This window comes from Lineus longissimus, chromosome 6 (genome assembly GCF_910592395.1).
Source record: "Lineus longissimus chromosome 6, tnLinLong1.2, whole genome shotgun sequence".
NCBI lineage: Eukaryota > Metazoa > Nemertea > Pilidiophora > Heteronemertea > Lineidae > Lineus > Lineus longissimus.
In genome coordinates, this window is record NC_088313.1 from 5,104,630 (window position 1) to 5,125,044 (window position 20,415).

The 20,415-nt window shown below is 49.7% G+C and overlaps 20 non-coding genes across 20 annotated transcripts; all 20 read right to left on the bottom strand.

Moving 5' to 3' along the window:
- Positions 1-165: 165 nt before the first annotated feature.
- Positions 166-284, bottom strand: LOC135490075 (5S ribosomal RNA). The gene has a single exon (XR_010447290.1). It is a non-coding gene; the product is annotated as a 5S ribosomal RNA (ribosomal RNA).
- A 946-nt stretch (positions 285-1,230) lies between these two features.
- Positions 1,231-1,349, bottom strand: LOC135490077 (5S ribosomal RNA). The gene has a single exon (XR_010447292.1). It is a non-coding gene; the product is annotated as a 5S ribosomal RNA (ribosomal RNA).
- Positions 1,350-2,244: 895 nt separating this feature from the next.
- Positions 2,245-2,363, bottom strand: LOC135490078 (5S ribosomal RNA). The gene has a single exon (XR_010447293.1). It is a non-coding gene; the product is annotated as a 5S ribosomal RNA (ribosomal RNA).
- Positions 2,364-3,259: 896 nt separating this feature from the next.
- Positions 3,260-3,378, bottom strand: LOC135490079 (5S ribosomal RNA). The gene has a single exon (XR_010447294.1). It is a non-coding gene; the product is annotated as a 5S ribosomal RNA (ribosomal RNA).
- An 899-nt stretch (positions 3,379-4,277) lies between these two features.
- On the bottom strand, positions 4,278-4,396 carry LOC135490462 (5S ribosomal RNA). The gene has a single exon (XR_010447663.1). It is a non-coding gene; the product is annotated as a 5S ribosomal RNA (ribosomal RNA).
- Positions 4,397-5,298: 902 nt separating this feature from the next.
- LOC135490424 (5S ribosomal RNA) lies at positions 5,299-5,417 on the bottom strand. Its single transcript, XR_010447627.1, has one exon. It is a non-coding gene; the product is annotated as a 5S ribosomal RNA (ribosomal RNA).
- Positions 5,418-6,316: 899 nt separating this feature from the next.
- Positions 6,317-6,435, bottom strand: LOC135490448 (5S ribosomal RNA). Its single transcript, XR_010447650.1, has one exon. It is a non-coding gene; the product is annotated as a 5S ribosomal RNA (ribosomal RNA).
- A 900-nt stretch (positions 6,436-7,335) lies between these two features.
- Positions 7,336-7,454, bottom strand: LOC135490080 (5S ribosomal RNA). Its single transcript, XR_010447295.1, has one exon. It is a non-coding gene; the product is annotated as a 5S ribosomal RNA (ribosomal RNA).
- An 869-nt stretch (positions 7,455-8,323) lies between these two features.
- On the bottom strand, positions 8,324-8,442 carry LOC135490081 (5S ribosomal RNA). The gene has a single exon (XR_010447296.1). It is a non-coding gene; the product is annotated as a 5S ribosomal RNA (ribosomal RNA).
- Positions 8,443-9,342: 900 nt separating this feature from the next.
- Positions 9,343-9,461, bottom strand: LOC135490082 (5S ribosomal RNA). Its single transcript, XR_010447297.1, has one exon. It is a non-coding gene; the product is annotated as a 5S ribosomal RNA (ribosomal RNA).
- An 898-nt stretch (positions 9,462-10,359) lies between these two features.
- On the bottom strand, positions 10,360-10,478 carry LOC135490083 (5S ribosomal RNA). Its single transcript, XR_010447298.1, has one exon. It is a non-coding gene; the product is annotated as a 5S ribosomal RNA (ribosomal RNA).
- An 898-nt stretch (positions 10,479-11,376) lies between these two features.
- Positions 11,377-11,495, bottom strand: LOC135490084 (5S ribosomal RNA). Its single transcript, XR_010447299.1, has one exon. It is a non-coding gene; the product is annotated as a 5S ribosomal RNA (ribosomal RNA).
- An 899-nt stretch (positions 11,496-12,394) lies between these two features.
- LOC135490085 (5S ribosomal RNA) lies at positions 12,395-12,513 on the bottom strand. The gene has a single exon (XR_010447300.1). It is a non-coding gene; the product is annotated as a 5S ribosomal RNA (ribosomal RNA).
- Positions 12,514-13,411: 898 nt separating this feature from the next.
- LOC135490086 (5S ribosomal RNA) lies at positions 13,412-13,530 on the bottom strand. Its single transcript, XR_010447301.1, has one exon. It is a non-coding gene; the product is annotated as a 5S ribosomal RNA (ribosomal RNA).
- Positions 13,531-14,428: 898 nt separating this feature from the next.
- Positions 14,429-14,547, bottom strand: LOC135490088 (5S ribosomal RNA). Its single transcript, XR_010447303.1, has one exon. It is a non-coding gene; the product is annotated as a 5S ribosomal RNA (ribosomal RNA).
- Positions 14,548-15,444: 897 nt separating this feature from the next.
- LOC135490089 (5S ribosomal RNA) lies at positions 15,445-15,563 on the bottom strand. The gene has a single exon (XR_010447304.1). It is a non-coding gene; the product is annotated as a 5S ribosomal RNA (ribosomal RNA).
- A 900-nt stretch (positions 15,564-16,463) lies between these two features.
- LOC135490090 (5S ribosomal RNA) lies at positions 16,464-16,582 on the bottom strand. Its single transcript, XR_010447305.1, has one exon. It is a non-coding gene; the product is annotated as a 5S ribosomal RNA (ribosomal RNA).
- An 896-nt stretch (positions 16,583-17,478) lies between these two features.
- On the bottom strand, positions 17,479-17,597 carry LOC135490091 (5S ribosomal RNA). The gene has a single exon (XR_010447306.1). It is a non-coding gene; the product is annotated as a 5S ribosomal RNA (ribosomal RNA).
- Positions 17,598-18,498: 901 nt separating this feature from the next.
- LOC135490092 (5S ribosomal RNA) lies at positions 18,499-18,617 on the bottom strand. The gene has a single exon (XR_010447307.1). It is a non-coding gene; the product is annotated as a 5S ribosomal RNA (ribosomal RNA).
- Positions 18,618-19,517: 900 nt separating this feature from the next.
- Positions 19,518-19,636, bottom strand: LOC135490093 (5S ribosomal RNA). Its single transcript, XR_010447308.1, has one exon. It is a non-coding gene; the product is annotated as a 5S ribosomal RNA (ribosomal RNA).
- Between the last annotated feature and the right edge of the window lie 779 nt (positions 19,637-20,415).

Here is a 20,415-nt window from a genome sequence, read left to right on the forward strand (position 1 = left end):
GCGAGCTGATTGGTTAAATACAGGTGCAGGACCTACAGGCCGGCCCCCTGGCTGCCATTTCCATTTCGCAAAATTCGATGGCCACCACATAAGGTAGCCTACATTTTCATTTTAACAATCGTACAAGGGAAGAAGAAACAAAATGATTGGGACATGAAGAGAAAAAGTCTACAACACGCGGTATTCCGAGGCGGTCACCCATCCACGTACTAACCACGCTCGACGTTGCTTGGCTTCGGTGATCGGACGAGAACCGGTGTTTTCAACGTGATATGGTCGTAGACATTAGAGGCGGCGATGCGTAGGTTACTTATAATATCACTGCGCCTACTATAATGCGTCATATTTTGGGGTCAGAGGCATTATGTATGCCTACGTCACAGCTTCGTCGCATTACAGATGTGGTTGGGGCGCCCATTACACGACGGAGTCTACGCGTAGACATACAGTTCACGCAGGCTCGCACTGAAACAGAAACGGACGCACATTCAAGAACTGCACGCAGACCAACATCGGAAGAAGAGAGTGCCGACTGGACATCAAAGACGCCAACGGTTGGCAAGGTGTCTCATCACTAGGAACGCAGCGTGACGTCACGAGCTCTGACGTCACGAGCTCTGACGTCACGAGCTCTGACGTCACGAGCTCTGACGTCACGAGCAGACTACTCCGAGGCTCCCTGACGTCATGAGAGACGCCAGCGCCATCTCCCGAATCAGGACTGACGTCACTAGCAGCAACTTCCACGCCGGTCTGAACTCAAAAAGCGTCCTAGTATAAACGCTTGGAAGCCAGTAGGCCTGCGCAGTGTTGGGCGGGGGGGGGGGGGGGAGAGAGGGGAGGGATGATTTTCGACGGGCTTTAACCCGCGAATCACCTTTTTGACCGCAACGGTTAATTTGAGCCCCAAAACCACACAAGCAAGCCAATTTGACTGAAACTTAATCATTTTCATCACTTTAAACACACCTTATTCTCAATATAAGAAGAAGTATATTTGAAATGGAAAATAACATTCAACTGGTATGGTGAGACCACCCATTCGTCTCAAACGGAACTATAACCGCGAGCTGATTGGTTAAATACAGGTGCGGGACCTACAGGCTGGCCCCCTGGCTGCCATTTCCATTTCGCAAAATTCGATGGCCACCACATAAGGTAGCCTACATTTTCATTTTAACAATCGTACAAGGGAAGAAGAAACAAAATGATTGGGACATGAAGAGAAAAAGTCTACAACACGCGGTATTCCGAGGCGGTCACCCATCCACGTACTAACCACGCTCGACGTTGCTTGGCTTCGGTGATCGGACGAGAACCGGTGTTTTCAACGTGATATGGTCGTAGACATTAGAGGCGGCGATGCGTAGGTTACTTATAATATCACTGCGCCTACTATAATGCGTCATAGTTTGGGGTCAGAGGCATTATGTATGCCTACGTCACAGCTTCGTCGCATTACAGATGTGGTTGGGGCGCCCATTACACGACGGAGTCTACGCGTAGACATACAGTTCACGCAGGCTCGCACTGAAACAGAAACGGACGCACATTCAAGAACTGCACGCAGACCAACATCGGAAGAAGAGAGTGCCGACTGGACATCAAAGACGCCAACGGTTGGCAAGGTGTCTCATCACTAGGAACGCAGCGTGACGTCACGAGCTCTGACGTCACGAGCAGACTACTCCGAGGCTCCCTGACGTCATGAGAGACGCCAGCGCCATCTCCCGAATCAGGACTGACGTCACTAGCAGCAACTTCCACGCCGGTCTGAACTCAAAAAGCGTCCTAGTATAAACGCTTGGAAGCCAGTAGGCCTGCGCAGTGTTGGGCGGGGGGGGGAGAGAGGGGAGGGATGATTTTCGACGGGCTTTAACCCGCGAATCACCTTTTTGACCGCAACGGTTAATTTGAGCCCCAAAACCACACAAGCAAGCCAATTTGACTGAAACTTAATCATTTTCATCACTTTAAACACACCTTATTCTCAATATAAGAAGAAGTATATTTGAAATGGAAAATAACATTCAACTGGTATGGTGAGACCACCCATTCGTCTCAAACGGAACTATAACCGCGAGCTGATTGGTTAAATACAGGTGCGGGACCTACAGGCCGGCCCCCTGGCTGCCATTTCCATTTCGCAAAATTCGATGGCCACCACATAAGGTAGCCTACATTTTCATTTTAACAATCGTACAAGGGAAGAAGAAACAAAATGATTGGGACATGAAGAGAAAAAGTCTACAACACGCGGTATTCCGAGGCGGTCACCCATCCACGTACTAACCACGCTCGACGTTGCTTGGCTTCGGTGATCGGACGAGAACCGGTGTTTTCAACGTGATATGGTCGTAGACATTAGAGGCGGCGATGCGTAGGTTACTTATAATATCACTGCGCCTACTATAATGCGTCATATTTTGGGGTCAGAGGCATTATGTATGCCTACGTCACAGCTTCGTCGCATTACAGATGTGGTTGGGGCGCCCATTACACGACGGAGTCTACGCGTAGACATACAGTTCACGCAGGCTCGCACTGAAACAGAAACGGACGCACATTCAAGAACTGCACGCAGACCAACATCGGAAGAAGAGAGTGCCGACTGGACATCAAAGACGCCAACGGTTGGCAAGGTGTCTCATCACTAGGAACGCAGCGTGACGTCACGAGCTCTGACGTCACGAGCAGACTACTCCGAGGCTCCCTGACGTCATGAGAGACGCCAGCGCCATCTCCCGAATCAGGACTGACGTCACTAGCAGCAACTTCCACGCCGGTCTGAACTCAAAAAGCGTCCTAGTATAAACGCTTGGAAGCCAGTAGGCCTGCGCAGTGTTGGGCGGGGGGGGGGAGAGAGGGGAGGGATGATTTTCGACGGGCTTTAACCCGCGAATCACCTTTTTGACCGCAACGGTTAATTTGAGCCCCAAAACCACACAAGCAAGCCAATTTGACTGAAACTTAATCATTTTCATCACTTTAAACACACCTTATTCTCAATATAAGAAGAAGTATATTTGAAATGGAAAATAACATTCAACTGGTATGGTGAGACCACCCATTCGTCTCAAACGGAACTATAACCGCGAGCTGATTGGTTAAATACAGGTGTGGGACCTACAGGCCGGTCCCCTGGCTGCCATTTCCATTTCGCAAAATTCGATGGCCACCACATAAGGTAGCCTACATTTTCATTTTAACAATCGTACAAGGGAAGAAGAAACAAAATGATTGGGACATGAAGAGAAAAAGTCTACAACACGCGGTATTCCGAGGCGGTCACCCATCCACGTACTAACCACGCTCGACGTTGCTTGGCTTCGGTGATCGGACGAGAACCGGTGTTTTCAACGTGATATGGTCGTAGACATTAGAGGCGGCGATGCGTAGGTTACTTATAATATCACTGCGCCTACTATAATGCGTCATATTTTGTGGTCAGAGGCATTATGTATGCCTACGTCACAGCTTCGTCGCATTACAGATGTGGTTGGGGCGCCCATTACACGACGGAGTCTACGCGTAGACATACAGTTCACGCAGGCTCGCACTGAAACAGAAACGGACGCACATTCAAGAACTGCACGCAGACCAACATCGGAAGAAGAGAGTGCCGACTGGACATCAAAGACGCCAACGGTTGGCAAGGTGTCTCATCACTAGGAACGCAGCGTGACGTCACGAGCTCTGACGTCACGAGCAGACTACTCCGAGGCTCCCTGACGTCATGAGAGACGCCAGCGCCATCTCCCGAATCAGGACTGACGTCACTAGCAGCAACTTCCACGCCGGTCTGAACTCAAAAAGCGTCCTAGTATAAACGCTTGGAAGCCAGTAGGCCTGCGCAGTGTTGGGCGGGGGGGGGGGGGAGAGAGGGGAGGGATGATTTTCGACGGGCTTTAACCCGCGAATCACCTTTTTGACCGCAACGGTTAATTTGAGCCCCCAAACCACACAAGCAAGCCAATTTGACTGAAACTTAATCATTTTCATCACTTTAAACACACCTTATTCTCAATATAAGAAGAAGTATATTTGAAATGGAAAATAACATTCAACTGGTATGGTGAGACCACCCATTCGTCTCAAACGGAACTTTAACCGCGAGCTGATTGGTTAAATACAGGTGCGGGACCTACAGGCCGGCCCCCTGGCTGCCATTTCCATTTCGCAAAATTCGATGGCCACCACATAAGGTAGCCTACATTTTCATTTTAACAATCGTACAAGGGAAGAAGAAACAAAATGATTGGGACATGAAGAGAAAAAGTCTACAACACGCGGTATTCCGAGGCGGTCACCCATCCACATACTAACCACGCTCGACGTTGCTTGGCTTCGGTGATCGGACGAGAACCGGTGTTTTCAGCGTGATATGGTCGTAGACATTAGAGGCGGCGATGCGTAGGTTACTTATAATATCACTGCGCCTACTATAATGCGTCATATTTTGGGGTCAGAGGCATTATGTATGCCTACGTCACAGCTTCGTCGCATTACAGATGTGGTTGGGGCGCCCATTACACGACGGAGTCTACGCGTAGACATACAGTTCACGCAGGCTCGCACTGAAACAGAAACGGACGCACATTCAAGAACTGCACGCAGACCAACATCGGAAGAAGAGAGTGCCGACTGGACATCAAAGACGCCAACGGTTGGCAAGGTGTCTCATCACTAGGAACGCAGCGTGACGTCACGAGCTCTGACGTCACGAGCAGACTACTCCGAGGCTCCCTGACGTCATGAGAGACGCCAGCGCCATCTCCCGAATCAGGACTGACGTCACTAGCAGCAACTTCCACGCCGGTCTGAACTCAAAAAGCGTCCTAGTATAAACGCTTGGAAGCCAGTAGGCCTGCGCAGTGTTGGGCGGGGGGGGGGGGGGGGAGAGAGGGGGGGGATGATTTTCGACGGGCTTTAACCCGCGAATCACCTTTTTGACCGCAACGGTTAATTTGAGCCCCAAAACCACACAAGCAAGCCAATTTGACTGAAACTTAATCATTTTCATCACTTTAAACACACCTTATTCTCAATATAAGAAGAAGTATATTTGAAATGGAAAATAACATTCAACTGGTATGGTGAGACCACCCATTCGTCTCAAACGGAACTATAACCGCGAGCTGATTGGTTAAATACAGGTGCGGGACCTACAGGCCGGCCCCCTGGCTGCCATTTCCATTTCGCAAAATTCGATGGCCACCACATAAGGTAGCCTACATTTTCATTTTAACAATCGTACAAGGGAAGAAGAAACAAAATGATTGGGACATGAAGAGAAAAAGTCTACAACACGCGGTATTCCGAGGCGGTCACCCATCCACGTACTAACCACGCTCGACGTTGTTTGGCTTCGGTGATCGGACGAGAACCGGTGTTTTCAACGTGATATGGTCGTAGACATTAGAGGCGGCGATGCGTAGGTTACTTATAATATCACTGCGCCTACTATAATGCGTCATATTTTGGGGTCAGAGGCATTATGTATGCCTACGTCACAGCTTCGTCGCATTACAGATGTGGTTGGGGCGCCCATTACACGACGGAGTCTACGCGTAGACATACAGTTCACGCAGGCTCGCACTGAAACAGAAACGGACGCACATTCAAGAACTGCACGCAGACCAACATCGGAAGAAGAGAGTGCCGACTGGACATCAAAGACGCCAACGGTTGGCAAGGTGTCTCATCACTAGGAACGCAGCGTGACGTCACGAGCTCTGACGTCACGAGCAGACTACTCCGAGGCTCCCTGACGTCATGAGAGACGCCAGCGCCATCTCCCGAATCAGGACTGACGTCACTAGCAGCAACTTCCACGCCGGTCTGAACTCAAAAAGCGTCCTAGTATAAACGCTTGGAAGCCAGTAGGCCTGCGCAGTGTTGGGCGGGGGGGGGGGGGAGAGAGGGGAGGGATGATTTTCGACGGGCTTTAACCCGCGAATCACCTTTTTGACCGCAACGGTTAATTTGAGCCCCAAAACCACACAAGCAAGCCAATTTGACTGAAACTTAATCATTTTCATCACTTTAAACACACCTTATTCTCAATATAAGAAGAAGTATATTTGAAATGGAAAATAACATTCAACTGGTATGGTGAGACCACCCATTCGTCTCAAACGGAACTATAACCGCGAGCTGATTGGTTAAATACAGGTGCGGGACCTACAGGCCGGCCCCCTGGCTGCCATTTCCATTTCGCAAAATTCGATGGCCACCACATAAGGTAGCCTACATTTTCATTTTAACAATCGTACAAGGGAAGAAGAAACAAAATGATTGGGACATGAAGAGAAAAAGTCTACAACACGCGGTATTCCGAGGCGGTCACCCATCCACGTACTAACCACGCTCGACGTTGCTTGGCTTCGGTGATCGGACGAGAACCGGCGTTTTCAACGTGACATGGTCGTAGACATTAGAGGCGGCGATGCGTAGGTTACTTATAATATCACTGCGCCTACTATAATGCGTCATATTTTGGGGTCAGAGGCATTATGTATGCCTACGTCACAGCTTCGTCGCATTACAGATGTGGTTGGGACGCCCATTACACGACGGAGTCTACGCGTAGACATACAATTCACGCAGGCTCGCACTGAAACAGAAACGGACGCACATTCAAGAACTGCACGCAGACCAACATCGGAAGAAGAGAGTGCCGACTGGACATCAAAGACGCCAACGGTTGGCAAGGTGTCTCATCACTAGGAACGCAGCGTGACGTCACGAGCTCTGACGTCACGAGCAGACTACTCCGAGGCTCCCTGACGTCATGAGAGACGCCAGCGCCATCTCCCGAATCAGGACTGACGTCACTAGCAGCAACTTCCACGCCGGTCTGAACTCAAAAAGCGTCCTAGTATAAACGCTTGGAAGCCAGTAGGCCTGCGCAGTGTTGGGCGGGGGGGGGGGGGGAGAGAGGGGAGGGATGATTTTCGACGGGCTTTAACCCGCGAATCACCTTTTTGACCGCAACGGTTAATTTGAGCCCCAAAACCACACAAGCAAGCCAATTTGACTGAAACTTAATCATTTTCATCACTTTAAACACACCTTATTCTCAATATAAGAAGAAGTATATTTGAAATGGAAAATAACATTCAACTGGTATGGTGAGACCACCCATTCGTCTCAAACGGAACTATAACCGCGAGCTGATTGGTTAAATACAGGTGCGGGACCTACAGGCCGGCCCCCTGGCTGCCATTTCCATTTCGCAAAATTCGATGGCCACCACATAAGGTAGCCTACATTTTCATTTTAACAATCGTACAAGGGAAGAAGAAACAAAATGATTGGGACATGAAGAGAAAAAGTCTACAACACGCGGTATTCCGAGGCGGTCACCCATCCACGTACTAACCACGCTCGACGTTGCTTGGCTTCGGTGATCGGACGAGAACCGGTGTTTTCAACGTGATATGGTCGTAGACATTAGAGGCGGCGATGCGTAGGTTACTTATAATATCACTGCGCCTACTATAATGCGTCATACGTCACAGCTTCGTCGCATTACAGATGTGGTTGGGGCGCCCATTACACGACGGAGTCTACGCGTAGACATACAGTTCACGCAGGCTCGCACTGAAACAGAAACGGACGCACATTCAAGAACTGCACGCAGACCAACATCGGAAGAAGAGAGTGCCGACTGGACATTAAAGACGCCAACGGTTGGCAAGGTGTCTCATCACTAGGAACGCAGCGTGACGTCACGAGCTCTGACGTCACGAGCAGACTACTCCGAGGCTCCCTGACGTCATGAGAGACGCCAGCGCCATCTCCCGAATCAGGACTGACGTCACTAGCAGCAACTTCCACGCCGGTCTGAACTCAAAAAGCGTCCTAGTATAAACGCTTGGAAGCCAGTAGGCCTGCGCAGTGTTGGGCGGGGGGGGGGGGGAGAGAGGGGAGGGATGATTTTCGACGGGCTTTAACCCGCGAATCACCTTTTTGACCGCAACGGTTAATTTGAGCCCCAAAACCACACAAGCAAGCCAATTTGACTGAAACTTAATCATTTTCATCACTTTAAACACACCTTATTCTCAATATAAGAAGAAGTATATTTGAAATGGAAAATAACATTCAACTGGTATGGTGAGACCACCCATTCGTCTCAAACGGAACTATAACCGCGAGCTGATTGGTTAAATACAGGTGCGGGACCTACAGGCCGGCCCCCTGGCTGCCATTTCCATTTCGCAAAATTCGATGGCCACCACATAAGGTAGCCTACATTTTCATTTTAACAATCGTACAAGGGAAGAAGAAACAAAATGATTGGGACATGAAGAGAAAAAGTCTACAACACGCGGTATTCCGAGGCGGTCACCCATCCACGTACTAACCACGCTCGACGTTGCTTGGCTTCGGTGATCGGACGAGAACCGGTGTTTTCAACGTGATATGGTCGTAGACATTAGAGGCGGCGATGCGTAGGTTACTTATAATATCACTGCGCCTACTATAATGCGTCATATTTTGGGGTCAGAGGCATTATGTATGCCTACGTCACAGCTTCGTCGCATTACAGATGTGGTTGGGGCGCCCATTACACGACGGAGTCTACGCGTAGACATACAGTTCACGCAGGCTCGCACTGAAACAGAAACGGACGCACATTCAAGAACTGCACGCAGACCAACATCGGAAGAAGAGAGTGCCGACTGGACATCAAAGACGCCAACGGTTGGCAAGGTGTCTCATCACTAGGAACGCAGCGTGACGTCACGAGCTCTGACGTCACGAGCAGACTACTCCGAGGCTCCCTGACGTCATGAGAGACGCCAGCGCCATCTCCCGAATCAGGACTGACGTCACTAGCAGCAACTTCCACGCCGGTCTGAACTCAAAAAGCGTCCTAGTATAAACGCTTGGAAGCCAGTAGGCCTGCGCAGTGTTGGGCGGGGGGGGGGGGGGAGAGAGGGGAGGGATGATTTTCGACGGGCTTTAACCCGCGAATCACCTTTTTGACCGCAACGGTTAATTTGAGCCCCAAAACCACACAAGCAAGCCAATTTGACTGAAACTTAATCATTTTCATCACTTTAAACACACCTTATTCTCAATATAAGAAGAAGTATATTTGAAATGGAAAATAACATTCAACTGGTATGGTGAGACCACCCATTCGTCTCAAACGGAACTATAACCGCGAGCTGATTGGTTAAATACAGGTGCGGGACCTACAGGCCGGCCCCCTGGCTGCCATTTCCATTTCGCAAAATTCGATGGCCACCACATAAGGTAGCCTACATTTTCATTTTAACAATCGTACAAGGGAAGAAGAAACAAAATGATTGGGACATGAAGAGAAAAAGTCTACAACACGCGGTATTCCGAGGCGGTCACCCATCCACGTACTAACCACGCTCGACGTTGCTTGGCTTCGGTGATCGGACGAGAACCGGTGTTTTCAACGTGATATGGTCGTAGACATTAGAGGCGGCGATGCGTAGGTTACTTATAATATCACTGCGCCTACTATAATGCGTCATATTTTGGGGTCAGAGGCATTATGTATGCCTACGTCACAGCTTCGTCGCATTACAGATGTGGTTGGGGCGCCCATTACACGACGGAGTCTACGCGTAGACATACAGTTCACGCAGGCTCGCACTGAAACAGAAACGGACGCACATTCAAGAACTGCACGCAGACCAACATCGGAAGAAGAGAGTGCCGACTGGACATCAAAGACGCCAACGGTTGGCAAGGTGTCTCATCACTAGGAACGCAGCGTGACGTCACGAGCTCTGACGTCACGAGCAGACTACTCCGAGGCTCCCTGACGTCATGAGAGACGCCAGCGCCATCTCCCGAATCAGGACTGACGTCACTAGCAGCAACTTCCACGCCGGTCTGAACTCAAAAAGCGTCCTAGTATAAACGCTTGGAAGCCAGTAGGCCTGCGCAGTGTTGGGCGGGGGCGGGGGGAGAGAGGGGAGGGATGATTTTCGACGGGCTTTAACCCGCGAATCACCTTTTTGACCGCAACGGTTAATTTGAGCCCCAAAACCACACAAGCAAGCCAATTTGACTGAAACTTAATCATTTTCATCACTTTAAACACACCTTATTCTCAATATAAGAAGAAGTATATTTGAAATGGAAAATAACATTCAACTGGTATGGTGAGACCACCCGTTCGTCTCAAACGGAACTATAACCGCGAGCTGATTGGTTAAATACAGGTGCGGGACCTACAGGCCGGCCCCCTGGCTGCCATTTCCATTTCGCAAAATTCGATGGCCACCACATAAGGTAGCCTACATTTTCATTTTAACAATCGTACAAGGGAAGAAGAAACAAAATGATTGGGACATGAAGAGAAAAAGTCTACAACACGCGGTATTCCGAGGCGGTCACCCATCCACGTACTAACCACGCTCGACGTTGCTTGGCTTCGGTGATCGGACGAGAACCGGTGTTTTCAACGTGATATGGTCGTAGACATTAGAGGCGGCGATGCGTAGGTTACTTATAATATCACTGCGCCTACTATAATGCGTCATATTTTGGGGTCAGAGGCATTATGTATGCCTACGTCACAGCTTCGTCGCATTACAGATGTGGTTGGGGCGCCCATTACACGACGGAGTCTACGCGTAGACATACAGTTCACGCAGGCTCGCACTGAAACAGAAACGGACGCACATTCAAGAACTGCACGCAGACCAACATCGGAAGAAGAGAGTGCCGACTGGACATCAAAGACGCCAACGGTTGGCAAGGTGTCTCATCACTAGGAACGCAGCGTGACGTCACGAGCTCTGACGTCACGAGCAGACTACTCCGAGGCTCCCTGACGTCATGAGAGACGCCAGCGCCATCTCCCGAATCAGGACTGACGTCACTAGCAGCAACTTCCACGCCGGTCTGAACTCAAAAAGCGTCCTAGTATAAACGCTTGGAAGCCAGTAGGCCTGCGCAGTGTTGGGCGGGGGCGGGGGGAGAGAGGGGAGGGATGATTTTCGACGGGCTTTAACCCGCGAATCACCTTTTTGACCGCAACGGTTAATTTGAGCCCCAAAACCACACAAGCAAGCCAATTTGACTGAAACTTAATCATTTTCATCACTTTAAACACACCTTATTCTCAATATAAGAAGAAGTATATTTGAAATGGAAAATAACATTCAACTGGTATGGTGAGACCACCCGTTCGTCTCAAACGGAACTATAACCGCGAGCTGATTGGTTAAATACAGGTGCGGGACCTACAGGCCGGCCCCCTGGCTGCCATTTCCATTTCGCAAAATTCGATGGCCACCACATAAGGTAGCCTACATTTTCATTTTAACAATCGTACAAGGGAAGAAGAAACAAAATGATTGGGACATGAAGAGAAAAAGTCTACAACACGCGGTATTCCGAGGCGGTCACCCATCCACGTACTAACCACGCTCGACGTTGCTTGGCTTCGGTGATCGGACGAGAACCGGTGTTTTCAACGTGATATGGTCGTAGACATTAGAGGCGGCGATGCGTAGGTTACTTATAATATCACTGCGCCTACTATAATGCGTCATATTTTGGGGTCAGAGGCATTATGTATGCCTACGTCACAGCTTCGTCGCATTACAGATGTAGTTGGGGCGCCCATTACACGACGGAGTCTACGCGTAGACATACAGTTCACGCAGGCTCGCACTGAAACAGAAACGGACGCACATTCAAGAACTGCACGCAGACCAACATCGGAAGAAGAGAGTGCCGACTGGACATCAAAGACGCCAACGGTTGGCAAGGTGTCTCATCACTAGGAACGCAGCGTGACGTCACGAGCTCTGACGTCACGAGCAGACTACTCCGAGGCTCCCTGACGTCATGAGAGACGCCAGCGCCATCTCCCGAATCAGGACTGACGTCACTAGCAGCAACTTCCACGCCGGTCTGAACTCAAAAAGCGTCCTAGTATAAACGCTTGGAAGCCAGTAGGCCTGCGCAGTGTTGGGCGGGGGGGGGGGGGAAAGAGGGGAGGGATGATTTTCGACGGGCTTTAACCCGCGAATCACCTTTTTGACCGCAACGGTTAATTTGAGCCCCAAAACCACACAAGCAAGCCAATTTGACTGAAACTTAATCATTTTCATCACTTTAAACACACCTTATTCTCAATATAAGAAGAAGTATATTTGAAATGGAAAATAACATTCAACTGGTATGGTGAGACCACCCATTCGTCTCAAACGGAACTATAACCGCGAGCTGATTGGTTAAATACAGGTGCGGGACCTACAGGCCGGCCCCCTGGCTGCCATTTCCATTTCGCAAAATTCGATGGCCACCACATAAGGTAGCCTACATTTTCATTTTAACAATCGTACAAGGGAAGAAGAAACAAAATGATTGGGACATGAAGAGAAAAAGTCTACAACACGCGGTATTCCGAGGCGGTCACCCATCCACGTACTAACCACGCTCGACGTTGCTTGGCTTCGGTGATCGGACGAGAACCGGTGTTTTCAACGTGATATGGTCGTAGACATTAGAGGCGGCGATGCGTAGGTTACTTATAATATCACTGCGCCTACTATAATGCGTCATATTTTGGGGTCAGAGGCATTATGTATGCCTACGTCACAGCTTCGTCGCATTACAGATGTGGTTGGGGCGCCCATTACACGACGGAGTCTACGCGTAGACATACAGTTCACGCAGGCTCGCACTGAAACAGAAACGGACGCACATTCAAGAACTGCACGCAGACCAACATCGGAAGAAGAGAGTGCCGACTGGACATCAAAGACGCCAACGGTTGGCAAGGTGTCTCATCACTAGGAACGCAGCGTGACGTCACGAGCTCTGACGTCACGAGCAGACTACTCCGAGGCTCCCTGACGTCATGAGAGACGCCAGCGCCATCTCCCGAATCAGGACTGACGTCACTAGCAGCAACTTCCACGCCGGTCTGAACTCAAAAAGCGTCCTAGTATAAACGCTTGGAAGCCAGTAGGCCTGCGCAGTGTTGGGCGGGGGCGGGGGGAGAGAGGGGAGGGATGATTTTCGACGCGCTTTAACCCGCGAATCACCTTTTTCACCGCAACGGTTAATTTGAGCCCCAAAACCACACAAGCAAGCCAATTTGACTGAAACTTAATCATTTTCATCACTTTAAACACACCTTATTCTCAATATAAGAAGAAGTATATTTGAAATGGAAAATAACATTCAACTGGTATGGTGAGACCACCCGTTCGTCTCAAACGGAACTATAACCGCGAGCTGATTGGTTAAATACAGGTGCGGGACCTACAGGCCGGCCCCCTGGCTGCCATTTCCATTTCGCAAAATTCGATGGCCACCACATAAGGTAGCCTACATTTTCATTTTAACAATCGTACAAGGGAAGAAGAAACAAAATGATTGGGACATGAAGAGAAAAAGTCTACAACACGCGGTATTCCGAGGCGGTCACCCATCCACGTACTAACCACGCTCGACGTTGCTTGGCTTCGGTGATCGGACGAGAACCGGTGTTTTCAACGTGATATGGTCGTAGACATTAGAGGCGGCGATGCGTAGGTTACTTATAATATCACTGCGCCTACTATAATGCGTCATATTTTGGGGTCAGAGGCATTATGTATGCCTACGTCACAGCTTCGTCGCATTACAGATGTGGTTGGGGCGCCCATTACACGACGGAGTCTACGCGTAGACATACAGTTCACGCAGGCTCGCACTGAAACAGAAACGGACGCACATTCAAGAACTGCACGCAGACCAACATCGGAAGAAGAGAGTGCCGACTGGACATCAAAGACGCCAACGGTTGGCAAGGTGTCTCATCACTAGGAACGCAGCGTGACGTCACGAGCTCTGACGTCACGAGCAGACTACTCCGAGGCTCCCTGACGTCATGAGAGACGCCAGCGCCATCTCCCGAATCAGGACTGACGTCACTAGCAGCAACTTCCACGCCGGTCTGAACTCAAAAAGCGTCCTAGTATAAACGCTTGGAAGCCAGTAGGCCTGCGCAGTGTGGGGCGGGGGCGGGGGGAGAGAGGGGAGGGATGATTTTCGACGGGCTTTAACCCGCGAATCACCTTTTTGACCGCAACGGTTAATTTGAGCCCCAAAACCACACAAGCAAGCCAATTTGACTGAAACTTAATCATTTTCATCACTTTAAACACACCTTATTCTCAATATAAGAAGAAGTATATTTGAAATGGAAAATAACATTCAACTGGTATGGTGAGACCACCCGTTCGTCTCAAACGGAACTATAACCGCGAGCTGATTGGTTAAATACAGGTGCGGGACCTACAGGCCGGCCCCCTGGCTGCCATTTCCATTTCGCAAAATTCGATGGCCACCACATAAGGTAGCCTACATTTTCATTTTAACAATCGTACAAGGGAAGAAGAAACAAAATGATTGGGACATGAAGAGAAAAAGTCTACAACACGCGGTATTCCGAGGCGGTCACCCATCCACGTACTAACCACGCTCGACGTTGCTTGGCTTCGGTGATCGGACGAGAACCGGTGTTTTCAACGTGATATGGTCGTAGACATTAGAGGCGGCGATGCGTAGGTTACTTATAATATCACTGCGCCTACTATAATGCGTCATATTTTGGGGTCAGAGGCATTATGTATGCCTACGTCACAGCTTCGTCGCATTACAGATGTGGTTGGGGCGCCCATTACACGACGGAGTCACCGCGTAGACATACAGTTCACGCAGGCTCGCACTGAAACAGAAACGGACGCACATTCAAGAACTGCACGCAGACCAACATCGGAAGAAGAGAGTGCCGACTGGACATCAAAGACGCCAACGGTTGGCAAGGTGTCTCATCACTAGGAACGCAGCGTGACGTCACGAGCTCTGACGTCACGAGCAGACTACTCCGAGGCTCCCTGACGTCATGAGAGACGCCAGCGCCATCTCCCGAATCAGGACTGACGTCACTAGCAGCAACTTCCACGCCGGTCTGAACTCAAAAAGCGTCCTAGTATAAACGCTTGGAAGCCAGTAGGCCTGCGCAGTGTTGGGCGGGGGGGGGGGGGAGAGGGGAGGGATGATTTTCGACGGGCTTTAACCCGCGAATCACCTTTTTGACCGCAACGGTTAATTTGAGCCCCAAAACCACACAAGCAAGCCAATTTGACTGAAACTTAATCATTTTCATCACTTTAAACACACCTTATTCTCAATATAAGAAGAAGTATATTTGAAATGGAAAATAACATTCAACTGGTATGGTGAGACCACCCATTCGTCTCAAACGGAACTATAACCGCGAGCTGATTGGTTAAATACAGGTGCGGGACCTACAGGCCGGCCCCCTGGCTGCCATTTCCATTTCGCAAAATTCGATGGCCACCACATAAGGTAGCCTACATTTTCATTTTAACAATCGTACAAGGGAAGAAGAAACAAAATGATTGGGACATGAAGAGAAAAAGTCTACAACACGCGGTATTCCGAGGCGGTCACCCATCCACGTACTAACCACGCTCGACGTTGCTTGGCTTCGGTGATCGGACGAGAACCGGTGTTTTCAACGTGATATGGTCGTAGACATTAGAGGCGGCGATGCGTAGGTTACTTATAATATCACTGCGCCTACTATAATGCGTCATATTTTGTGGTCAGAGGCATTATGTATGCCTACGTCACAGCTTCGTCGCATTACAGATGTGGTTGGGGCGCCCATTACACGACGGAGTCTACGCGTAGACATACAGTTCACGCAGGCTCGCACTGAAACAGAAACGGACGCACATTCAAGAACTGCACGCAGACCAACATCGGAAGAAGAGAGTGCCGACTGGACATCAAAGACGCCAACGGTTGGCAAGGTGTCTCATCACTAGGAACGCAGCGTGACGTCACAAGCTCTGACGTCACGAGCAGACTACTCCGAGGCTCCCTGACGTCATGAGAGACGCCAGCGCCATCTCCCGAATCAGGACTGACGTCACTAGCAGCAACTTCCACGCCGGTCTGAACTCAAAAAGCGTCCTAGTATAAACGCTTGGAAGCCAGTAGGCCTGCGCAGTGTTGGGCGGGGGGGGGGGGGGAGAGAGGGTAGGGATGATTTTCGACGGGCTTTAACCCGCAAATCACCTTTTTGACCGCAACGGTTAATTTGAGCCCCAAAACCACACAAGCAAGCCAATTTGACTGAAACTTAATCATTTTCATCACTTTAAACACACCTTATTCTCAATATAAGAAGAAGTATATTTGAAATGGAAAATAACATTCAACTGGTATGGTGAGACCACCCATTCGTCTCAAACGGAACTATAACCGCGAGCTGATTGGTTAAATACAGGTGCGGGACCTACAGGCCGGTCCCCTGGCTGCCATTTCCATTTCGCAAAATTCGATGGCCACCACATAAGGTAGCCTACATTTTCATTTTAACAATCGTACAAGGGAAGAAGAAACAAAATGATTGGGACATGAAGAGAAAAAGTCTACAACACGCGGTATTCCGAGGCGGTCACCCATCCACGTACTAACCACGCTCGACGTTGCTTGGCTTCGGTGATCGGACGAGAACCGGTGTTTTCAACGTGATATGGTCGTAGACATTAGAGGCGGCGATGCGTAGGTTACTTATAATATCACTGCGCCTACTATAATGCGTCATATTTTGTGGTCAGAGGCATTATGTATGCCTACGTCACAGCTTCGTCGCATTACAGATGTGGTTGGGGCGCCCATTACACGACGGAGTCTACGCGTAGACATACAGTTCACGCAGGCTCGCACTGAAACAGAAACGGACGCACATTCAAGAACTGCACGCAGACCAACATCGGAAGAAGAGAGTGCCGACTGGACATCAAAGACGCCAACGGTTGGCAAGGTGTCTCATCACTAGGAACGCAGCGTGACGTCACGAGCTCTGACGTCACGAGCAGACTACTCCGAGGCTCCCTGACGTCATGAGAGACGCCAGCGCCATCTCCCGAATCAGGACTGACGTCACTAGCAGCAACTTCCACGCCGGTCTGAACTCAAAAAGCGTCCTAGTATAAACGCTTGGAAGCCAGTAGGCCTGCGCAGTGTTGGGCGGGGGGGGGGAGAGAGGGGAGGGATGATTTTCGACGGGCTTTAACCCGCGAATCACCTTTTTGACCGCAACGGTTAATTTGAGCCCCAAAACCACACAAGCAAGCCAATTTGACTGAAACTTAATCATTTTCATCACTTTAAACACACCTTATTCTCAATATAAGAAGAAGTATATTTGAAATGGAAAATAACATTCAACTGGTATGGTGAGACCACCCATTCGTCTCAAACGGAACTATAACCGCGAGCTGATTGGTTAAATACAGGTGCGGGACCTACAGGCCGGCCCCCTGGCTGCCATTTCCATTTCACAAAATTCGATGGCCACCACATAAGGTAGCCTACATTTTCATTTTAACAATCGTACAAGGGAAGAAGAAACAAAATGATTGGGACATGAAGAGAAAAAGTCTACAACACGCGGTATTCCGAGGCGGTCACCCATCCACGTACTAACCACGCTCGACGTTGCTTGGCTTCGGTGATCGGACGAGAACCGGTGTTTTCAACGTGATATGGTCGTAGACATTAGAGGCGGCGATGCGTAGGTTACTTATAATATCACTGCGCCTACTATAATGCGTCATATTTTGTGGTCAGAGGCATTATGTATGCCTACGTCACAGCTTCGTCGCATTACAGATGTGGTTGGGGCGCCCATTACACGACGGAGTCTACGCGTAGACATACAGTTCACGCAGGCTCGCACTGAAACAGAAACGGACGCACATTCAAGAACTGCACGCAGACCAACATCGGAAGAAGAGAGTGCCGACTGGACATCAAAGACGCCAACGGTTGGCAAGGTGTCTCATCACTAGGAACGCAGCGTGACGTCACGAGCTCTGACGTCACGAGCAGACTACTCCGAGGCTCCCTGACGTCATGAGAGACGCCAGCGCCATCTCCCGAATCAGGACTGACGTCACTAGCAGCAACTTCCACGCCGGTCTGAACTCAAAAAGCGTCCTAGTATAAACGCTTGGAAGCCAGTAGGCCTGCGCAGTGTTGGGCGGGGGGGGGGGGGGGAGAGAGGGGAGGGATGATTTTCGACGGGCTTTAACCCGCGAATCACCTTTTTGACCGCAACGGTTAATTTGAGCCCCCAAACCACACAAGCAAGCCAATTTGACTGAAACTTAATCATTTTCATCACTTTAAACACACCTTATTCTCAATATAAGAAGAAGTATATTTGAAATGGAAAATAACATTCAACTGGTATGGTGAGACCACCCATTCGTCTCAAACGGAACTATAACCGCGAGCTGATTGGTTAAATACAGGTGCGGGACCTACAGGCCGGTCCCCTGGCTGCCATTTCCATTTCGCAAAATTCGATGGCCACCACATAAGGTAGCCTACATTTTCATTTTAACAATCGTACAAGGGAAGAAGAAACAAAATGATTGGGACATGAAGCGAAAAAGTCTACAACACGCGGTATTCCGAGGCGGTCACCCATCCACGTACTAACCACGCTCGACGTTGCTTGGCTTCGGTGATCGGACGAGAACCGGTGTTTTCAACGTGATATGGTCGTAGACATTAGAGGCGGCGATGCGTAGGTTACTTATAATATCACTGCGCCTACTATAATGCGTCATATTTTGTGGTCAGAGGCATTATGTATGCCTACGTCACAGCTTCGTCGCATTACAGATGTGGTTGGGGCGCCCATTACACGACGGAGTCTACGCGTAGACATACAGTTCACGCAGGCTCGCACTGAAACAGAAACGGACGCACATTCAAGAACTGCACGCAGACCAACATCGGAAGAAGAGAGTGCCGACTGGACATCAAAGACGCCAACGGTTGGCAAGGTGTCTCATCACTAGGAACGCAGCGTGACGTCACGAGCTCTGACGTCACGAGCAGACTACTCCGAGGCTCCCTGACGTCATGAGAGACGCCAGCGCCATCTCCCGAATCAGGACTGACGTCACTAGCAGCAACTTCCACGCCGGTCTGAACTCAAAAAGCGTCCTAGTATAAACGCTTGGAAGCCAGTAGGCCTGCGCAGTGTTGGGCGGGGGGGGGGGGGGAGAGAGGGGAGGGATGATTTTCGACGGGCTTTAACCCGCGAATCACCTTTTTGACCGCAACGGTTAATTTGAGCCCCCAAACCACACAAGCAAGCCAATTTGACTGAAACTTAATCATTTTCATCACTTTAAACACACCTTATTCTCAATATAAGAAGAAGTATATTTGAAATGGAAAATAACATTCAACTGGTATGGTGAGACCACCCATTCGTCTCAAACGGAACTTTAACCGCGAGCTGATTGGTTAAATACAGGTGCGGGACCTACAGGCCGGCCCCCTGGCTGCCATTTCCATTTCGCAAAATTCGATGGCCACCACATAAGGTAGCCTACATTTTCATTTTAACAATCGTACAAGGGAAGAAGAAACAAAATGATTGGGACATGAAGAGAAAAAGTCTACAACACGCGGTATTCCGAGGCGGTCACCCATCCACGTACTAACCACGCTCGACGTTGCTTGGCTTCGGTGATCGGACGAGAACCGGTGTTTTCAACGTGATATGGTCGTAGACATTAGAGGCGGCGATGCGTAGGTTACTTATAATATCACTGCGCCTACTATAATGCGTCATATTTTGGGGTCAGAGGCATTATGTATGCCTACGTCACAGCTTCGTCGCATTACAGATGTGGTTGGGGCGCCCATTACACGACGGAGTCTACGCGTAGACATACAGTTCACGCAGGCTCGCACTGAAACAGAAACGGACGCACATTCAAGAACTGCACGCAGACCAACATCGGAAGAAGAGAGTGCCGACTGGACATCAAAGACGCCAACGGTTGGCAAGGTGTCTCATCACTAGGAACGCAGCGTGACGTCACGAGCTCTGACGTCACGAGCAGACTACTCCGAGGCTCCCTGACGTCATGAGAGACGCCAGCGCCATCTCCCGAATCAGGACTGACGTCACTAGCAGCAACTTCCACGCCGGTCTGAACTCAAAAAGCGTCCTAGTATAAACGCTTGGAAGCCAGTAGGCCTGCGCAGTGTTGGGCGGGGGGGGGGGGGGAGAGAGGGGAGGAATGATTTTCGACGGGCTTTAACCCGCAAATCACCTTTTTGACCGCAACGGTTAATTTGAGCCCCAAAACCACACAAGCAAGCCAATTTGACTGAAACTTAATCATTTTCATCACTTTAAACACACCTTATTCTCAATATAAGAAGAAGTATATTTGAAATGGAAAATAACATTCAACTGGTATGGTGAGACCACCCATTCGTCTCAAACGGAACTATAACCGCGAGCTGATTGGTTAAATACAGGTGCGGGACCTACAGGCCGGC